The following is an 8225-nucleotide window of genomic DNA, read 5'->3' on the forward strand; positions in this document are numbered from 1 at the left end:
TCCTTTCTTCCGGGGCTCTTCAGTAAAGTTCACACACACAGACTCTCCTCTGTGTATTAGCCTTCCTTAGGGTCTGCGATTTATTAATATCAAGCTGAAACAAAACTCAGAGTTGCAAATTTATAGGACTCAAAATCCAATCGTTCCTGCTGTTAGCAGGCCACTCCCAGTCCTACCGCGTTGAAATCTTGTTTCCTGAGTGTCTTCAACTTTACCTAAGAAGCTTCTCAATTTTCTACAGGCTCCCTCAGCCACAGGTTCTACCTGGCTTCTTTAACCTAGGGATCAGCTGCCTTCTATCAGGCCCATCACAGGCTGTTAAATGAGGCACAGATAGTGTGGCCAGTCCTCTTAAGAGGCACACATTGAATACTGTGACACCCATCAAATCCCTGCCCCATTTATTTCCATCAGTGGGACCCTCTCACTGTTCTCATACTTGCAAGGGGACGAGATTGTGTTGCCCCACGCTCATTCCCTGTAGAGGCAAGAAAAAGAGAGGAAGGAACTTGTTTACGTGTGTCTCCCTTGTTACCAGATTTCTATTATTTGGAGTATGCTCATGTTATTAGGTTACTCTTCGCGATGGGGAGGTCTCGTAATTCTATCAATGTGCTGCTTTGTCTTCACTTGTGTTCGCATACAGAGCTCTGCTTCTCCCCTTCTGCAAGTTCCCTCCCAATGGAGCGTATCCTGCATGACCCACGTTTCCAGGGTGGTTTTCCAGCCCCAGAATCAGATGAACAAACCCTCAACAGAGCATGTGCCTTGAGAGACCAGGTCAATCAGCACTCACCAACTGACCTCTTATGGGTCCCTGCGACTCAGCAAGGCGTGGGTCAAAGCACTTTCCAAGCTGTCCCCCTCAGTAGGCCCTTGGACTCAGCAGACTGGTCGGAGGAGCACTTCCTAAGCTTGCCCAACCTTCATATTTGCTACAGGTTCAGCAGTCCCTATCCCCACTTCACGTTACAAATTGTCTGGTAGTAACCACTGATGAGCCACCCCACAGGTTTTTTGGGCACTGCGGGGATCTTTAGAGCAGTCGTTTGCTGCCAGAGCAATTGGAGGAAGCCAAAAACACAAGGAGAGAGGACGAGAGAGAGAGAAGGAAGGAGCAACCACCTTACCATGAAGTTATTTATTGCCAGGTAATAACACGGGGGAGCCAAACAACAAAACAGTTACAATATTAAATCTAGCTTAAATTTAATTTATAAAAATTCGGTTTAAAAACTGTAACTGATCTCACAAGATCAGGGTTAGAAAGCTTATACCTAGGTAGAAAAAAAAAGAAAGAAAGAGAGAGTTGGTGTTCTTCACCACTCCTTGGCTTGAATCGATTGGGTTCCCGGGTTGGTGGGGTAGCTGATGGGTCGGAGTGCTTGCGAGACAGGCAGAGCCCCCAGCAGGATCAGTCAGGAGAGATAAAGTCCCAATGGAAACGTGATGCGGATTTGGATCCAGGTATCAGACACTTATTTGAGTAATAGGTAGGAGTTTTTGTAGGGAACAACAATGGCTCAAGGGAGAACACTAGTTGTTTTGGGTAAACTGATGGCCTCAAGGAGTTATACAAAGTGTTTTGTCAGGCTAGACAATTTAGGAACTGATTTCCTGGCTATGGGCAGTGTTCCTTGGGGAGCTCCCATGCCATTTAGCATCTTTAGTATTGGATCCATTAAAGGATTTTTACTAGAATGGTCTGTTATAACTACTGATGCTGGGTGTGTCAGGTTGGGTTCATTAACATCTGGAGCAGAGCTCCCCCATGATGCAGTGCTTCCCTGCTTTTCCTGGTTCCATAGTTCAGTGTAGCGTTTTGCCTGACTCTCTGTTCTCTATTCTGTATGCTAATGGTGATGCTTCCCTGCCATCTTTCGATGCAAAATGAGCAGAGAGAGCCTTAATCTGTTCACCCTGTCTGGAGGTGTCAGCGTGCATCTCCACTGCCTTTTCTTGCTATTTGTAAGTCTTTCTTCTGATCGTTTGGTTCAAGGCAGAGGCTGGGGTGGGGGTGAGTCCGACAGACTGGGTTACTGCTTTGGTTCCCCAATCACACAGAGCTGTCAGGTCCCCTGTTCCTTAGTATGAAAGAGCTGCAGCCATCTTCTCAGAAATGTGAAGGCCAGAAAAAGGTTGGGCTACTCCAGAGACTTCCCAAATGGAAGGACCCACTGCCTTTGGTTAAAGCTGCCCTTCCTGTAGTTCGAGGGGTCCCCCCTGCAACTAAGCGTCTGATCTCGTTCCACCTTAGGAGGAGATAGTGATGCGTGTGGAAGGCTGCACTGGTGCTTCCCGAACTGAGAAGTAGCAGTGAAGCTGATCAGAGTACATGGCCCACCTCTGGTCCTTGGACGTCAGCTACCCTGAGGCAGTTCCTTCCTCTGCAGAGTTCCAAGACAGGCACTTGCATCTTACCCCAGGAGTTGTTCTACAGCCCCACATGGGGGTTGGGTTTAGAGGCTGTGGTAGTCCTTCTTTTCACGTGCACAGCTTTGGGTGCAGCTTATGTTATGGGTTTAGGTTGGAGGGATGGACCAAAGCCTCTGGCTGTCTGGTGGAAATTGCTGACGTTTCTGGCCCTCTTCTCTGATTTTTATGACCTCCCAGCATTGGTCGTTTGACTTCCTGGCTCACTACAAAATCTTGTCCTCATTGTGCTTCCTATGGCTGTGAGTGGCCGGAGTTAATGAGAGATTCCCTCCCTCCCTTCCATTCCCTGCTGGTGCTCACAAACCTCTACTCCTGATTATTTTTCTCCATCTGCCCCCATATTACAGAACGCAGCAGCGCTCGGAGACAGATACCAGGAATGGTAACCAGGCGTATGAGAGGATCCTCTGAAGCCCTGGAAAACTTAGGAGGCGAGGGAATATGGGCCACTGCACAAGACTCCTAATCAAGGCCCTGGAGCTAGATTGGGGTTGGAGAACTACGTTAGGGTGAAGAGGATCATCACTAAGGGGAGAAGAGATGTGAATGTGGTGCTTTAGGACATTGGGGGAAGTGGGACAGATAAAGATGGGCGTAGAAAGGAAGCATTTGGGGGCTGGTGTGGGATGAGGATAACTTATTTTTATGATCATCGTCTCTGAGAAGGGAGGAGGTGCTCCTGGAGTTCCAAAGAGTAATTGATGTTGTTCTGCTCTGACGTGTTGTTAATGTAAAAGCATACTCAATTACTAGAAAATGGAGTATTGAATTTTATGAAAAATTTTATGTTAGCGCTACTCAGACGTTTTATTACCCGGTCAAGTTCTGGATACAGAGTAAACCTGTCTGTTCTAGACACTTAGACAGGGACTATATTCATGCTTGCCTGCCCTGGTCAGGAAGTCCACTCTCAGTACATTTCTCCTCAGCTCTTCGGTTTTAGCGTCCCTGTGTTCAGGGACACAGGAGTGTCTGGAGGGTTAGTTGAGTAACATCATTAATATGAGTCAGATGTTGCCATACCCTGTGCTGTCACCTTCTTTACTTATTGGAGGGAGGAAAGCCTGTCTTCTGTAACCTACGTTGGGGGGTGGGGAACAGATTCGTTTAACAGAAAATTATCACCATTCCCAACCTCCACAGGGAACCACAATTTATGAGAAGATACCAGTTAAAATTGAAAACTTTTCTGTACTGCAGCAAGTCTAGACAGGTATAAACAACCCTGTTATGCCTCAGCCCTCTCTCTGAAATGAACACAATTCTTTATTGGTTTCAAGTGTTGGTTCCTAAGGGGTGACAGGCATCCTCAAAATCAAAAGAAAGGATCCCTTAGTACCTTTCGAGCAGTTCCAAAACACACCCTTAACATTCACAGACAGCTACACATGGATTAATTTTCTTTGATATCAAGGGCAGAAAGAAGCTGCCACTCACGTTGCTTTCCTGAGTGTGTATTAACACTCTCTAAAGTGGGTCACTGAGTGGTATCTTCTTTAAACGCAAAACAATGACACTTGAAATTATATTTCCTTCCAGCGCTCAAAATGAGATACAGTGTGTAATTGCTTCTGGGGCACTGCAGGAATTTTTTTTTTTTAATCGTCTACCTGCTGCTGACTCTTAAAATATCTGCTCAGACTGACCTTCTCTCCTCCTCAGGATTTGATAGCAGATAGATAGTCACTGGATTGCTAGACTATTAAAAAAATGTAAATAATCCCCCCACACCTGACACTCATATGACTATATTCTCATCACATCCCGTTAGTCTATGGAAAACCCTAATACTTAAGCTGGTTTTCCCCTGAACGCAAGGAGTTCACCCTGATTTTGACAACCACCTTATTTTGAAAAGTTTGTAGTGCGTCGAGTGGACAGTGGACCATAGCATTAAATAGGCACTGCTACATCCTTATAAATATCGATTTTAAAGATCTATGTGTTAATTAAGCGATTGGGCCTAAGGGAAACATAGCATGATATAAGATTGTGCCATAATGGGACTATCCTGAATCCACTGAAGCCAGCTAGTATTCGCTATGATGAAAATGAGGGTAGGCAGAGCGCACCTCAACACATTTAAAACAGCGAGACCAAGTTAAATCGTTTCCAGTGTTAAACTATCGTTTGTTAACATTCCTGCTCACGAGGGCACCTTTGATTTTAAAGGTGACTTTGCCTTGACAATTACTAGGAGCAATTAATTAGCTGTGCCTCTAAATGCCTTTTAAATGTGCATACTCTGGCTTTCCAAGAAAGGCTGCAATGAAAGTCCCTAGAAACAGAAATGACATCATAGAATGTTTTGCAGCAGCTCTCACTGTAATGTCCATTTTATATTCAGTCTCATCATCCCATAACAGTGTTTAAAACGCCAGAATCATAGCAACCAGGATGCATTATGCTTGTTCATGAATGCATACTCATTAGGACTCATCTCCGCTCAGAAGTTTCAAATCTCTCCAAGGCAAGCAGTTTTCATTCTAGACTTTGACAAAAACACCATTTTGAGACTTTTCAAGTTACGCGTATGCAATTGTCATCCATTTATATTAGAAAGAAGGTAAAAAGATTGATTGATGATCATGCAATCGCAATTCTCCACTTACATGAAATCTGTGACTAAATCTCCCTGTTGCCTGGCCAGTCAAAAAACATTATTAACCTGCCAATTACAGATGAGTTTTGGTATTTTCCCACAGATTATTTAAGCAGCCCATGTTGGGCATTCTTGGCTCAAGTATTAGGGGGAGAGGAAGCAAAGGGCCCTGCCCCGACCCCCGGCGTCCCAGAGACCCTGACCCGGGGGCGGAGAGGAAGCAAAGCGGCCCTGCCCCCGGCTCCCATGAGACCTGACCAGGGGCTCCCCGGTCCCGGCCCCGCGGATTCTCCGCACGCGGGGCTCCGGGGTAGCGGGCGCTCGTCACCTGGTCCCAAGGGGCGTCGGGGTTCCAGATCCCTCCTAGAGCCGGCTCCTCACTTCCGGGTCGCGCGCCGCCGCCATCTTTGGGAGGCGTCTTGCGTACACGACTTCCGGCCCCCGGAACGGGGGGGGCGCGGCAACGGAGCGGGGCGTAACGGTGAGGGAGCCAGCCACCTGCCCCCCCCCACTACCACCCCCCACCTAGTGCCCCCCACTTCCTACTCCCTTGCCCCGCCCGCACCCCGCCTCCACCCCACTACCACCCCCTTCCCTAGTGCCCCCCCACTTCCACTCCCTGCCCCCGCTACTAACACATGCACCTGCGTGCCACCCTGCCCCCCAAACTACCACCACCCTGCACTGCCTTACGGCACCACCCCTTGCCCCCACCCCGACTCCTGCGCCACCCCCTACGTGCCACCTAAACTCCCTGCTCCTACTGCCGCCCCCTCTACCTACCCGCACCCCTGCCCCCACCCCCCTGCACACTGTCTTCTGCTGCCTACTGCCACCCCCTGCTACTTACCCCCCCAGTGCAACCCCCTGCTACCTGCCCCCCACGGCTACCCCCTGCACTGTCCTGCCTGCTGTAGTGCCACAAGTGTCAGCTGTGGTATTTGGGGCTGACGCTGCAGAGAGCTACCGGGGCTGTAGGAACAGTGGGGGACAGTCTCTTGCTCTTTTCCCCCTGACGCTGTGGTGTGAGTAAGAACAAAGGGGACTGAGACAGGACTGCTGGGTTCTATTCCTAGCTCTGACACCTCAGGCAATTTGCTTGCCCTGGGTGCATCTACACAGCCAGTTACAGAGCCTGGGTCTGTGGAGACGTTCGAGCTCTAGCTCTGAAGTAAGGGAGCTGGGAGGACTTCAGGGCCCAAGCGCCAGCCATCCAAATGGCTGCACTACAATTTTCAGTGCCATCACATGAGCCCAAGTCTGTTGACTGGGCTGTGAGACTCGCTGCTGCGGGTACGCACCCAGCTTGCTTCAGTTTTCCAACGCGCAAAATGGGGCTAGCGATAACCTACCTCGCAAGGTAGATAAGCACGGTTAGAACTGGATCGGATTTCCAGGGACATCACAGCGGCCGAGCTACAGTTGCTTCTGTCCCACACAGACCCAGTGTTCTCGTTCTGTGAATTGACAACAGATATGCTGAGTCATTGAAATGAACTGAAAGAAACTCTGTTCTGGAAACGAACCCGGCTACCTTTTCAATGGTCTCCTTTTTTGGTTTCCTTCCTGTCCCTTGTGTTGGATCTTTGCCACTTTTAATTCCCTGGACACCTAGACAAAAATAAACCCCGATGGGCTCCTGCAAAAAGTGCATTCCACAGGGGGCTATTTTTATGTTGACATTAACTGTTCTAATCCAAGCACAACAATGCAGATATCCCACTTTTGCTCCATCTCTTCAGCTAGAAACTACCAAGAGCCCAGAACCACTGCCATCTGCTTGGCCTTTACCATATCAATGTCCAGTGCGACAAGCTAGTGAGAAAAAGGGCTGCAAGCATGAATAAAACAGGAGGGTTCCCAGACAGTGTGAAACAAGGAGCCTCTATGTGTTTGTTGTGGGGTCAGGTGTTGGTTTACTTGCTGTTGTGGTGAATGAAAAGGCTTTCATGCCTGGCAGTGCCAGTGCGTGCTGGTTGCCACGTTCATGCTACTAATGTGCAAAGCCCTCCTTTCCCCTATGCTCGTAGCCTGTTCTTGCCCAGTGTTCACCAGCCACAGCCAGTAAAAAGCCCACCTGGCTCCACCCATGTTCCACCCCAAGGCCCCCTCCTACTGCTTGTGGCTAGTTGCCCCAGCCCCGTCAGGCTGCCTCCTTCTCCAGGAAGCCTGCTGGGTGGAGCTGGGGCCTGGACTTGGGGCTAGCCTATGGCCTGGACTTGGGGTTGCTGGGGCTGCCCAGTGCTGAGGGGCCCCCGGAGCTGGGGCTGCCCTGCCTGCCACTCCAGGGCTGAAGGTGCTTGGGTGACCTGGGGAGGGAGGGGACTCAGGCAGAAGGGCCAAGCTAGGCCAGGGACTAGCCTCTCCGTGCCCAGGCTTCACCCATCGTCCATGACACAGAGACAGCCAAAGTAGATAAGTTCATCCATTTGCAGTGTTTCTCTGTAGAATGTAGATACCAGTGAATGTATCTTGCAGGTTCCCCCCTTTATGTCCAACAGAGGATTTGAGTCTGTTTCAGAGCCACCTAAAGGTCTTGGTTCTTTAGTTCAAGTGGTAGCAGCTCATGCTTTTAGTTCTGAAGGGCTTCAGTAACAGCCATCACACTACTAACAGGGATAGCCCATCACGAAGAGGAGCCACTGACCCCCACAATTGTGAAACCCCAACAGCGGCAGCTAAAATGGGGCCCAGGTTCCTAGCACCTGGGGTCCCCTCCCCAAAGTAATAACAATGATTGAAGGGATTCTATATACAGTTTTAGGGTCTTCTGGACCATGGCCCCATCAGCTCATATATTAAGCAGCTGGGTCACCAGGAATTCCTCCAAATAGGTTCAAGGACACTAAAAAAGGATACCGGAAGCCCTACTGAAATTCTCAAACCCACACACATGGGCGATGCTAAAACAGAAGGGGTATTGAGCAGGATCAGTTTAAGTGGGAACCCCAGCAGGAATAACATCCCTATTGTAGAGTTCTGTTCAGCCACCACCAAACACCATCTAAGAGCCACTCTATCGCCATCAAAAGAAATTAACTTCAAAGGAGGTAAAGAGAACAAAAGGATTTTTTATCATAACAGCCTTTGAGGAAGCCAGCCTGCCTCCCACTCATCATCCTGCCTGGGAGTCCTGAGTGTGCATTTAATTAAACATGCTCAGTTGTCTATATGTGCAATTTCCTTG

At 49.0% G+C, this 8225-nt stretch overlaps 1 protein-coding gene across 4 annotated transcripts in view; it reads right to left on the minus strand.

Annotated features, from left to right (window-relative positions):
• The window catches only part of SBNO2 (strawberry notch homolog 2), a 123083-nt gene extending 116579 nt beyond the window's left edge, over positions 1-6504 (minus strand). Inside the window, exon 1 of one of the 4 annotated variants that reach the window (XM_032787839.2) lies at positions 6391-6504. The gene's annotated coding sequence lies outside the window, so the exon portion shown is untranslated. Of the gene's footprint in view, positions 1-5366; positions 5470-6390 lie in introns of those variants that run through there. The other 3 variants (XM_032787752.2, XM_032787604.2, XM_032787918.2) reach the window with 3 other exon arrangements.
• Positions 6505-8225: the final 1721 nt, after the last annotated feature.

The sequence above is a fragment of the Chelonoidis abingdonii genome, chromosome 11, assembly GCF_003597395.2.
Source record: "Chelonoidis abingdonii isolate Lonesome George chromosome 11, CheloAbing_2.0, whole genome shotgun sequence".
Classification (NCBI taxonomy): Eukaryota; Metazoa; Chordata; order Testudines; family Testudinidae; genus Chelonoidis; species Chelonoidis abingdonii.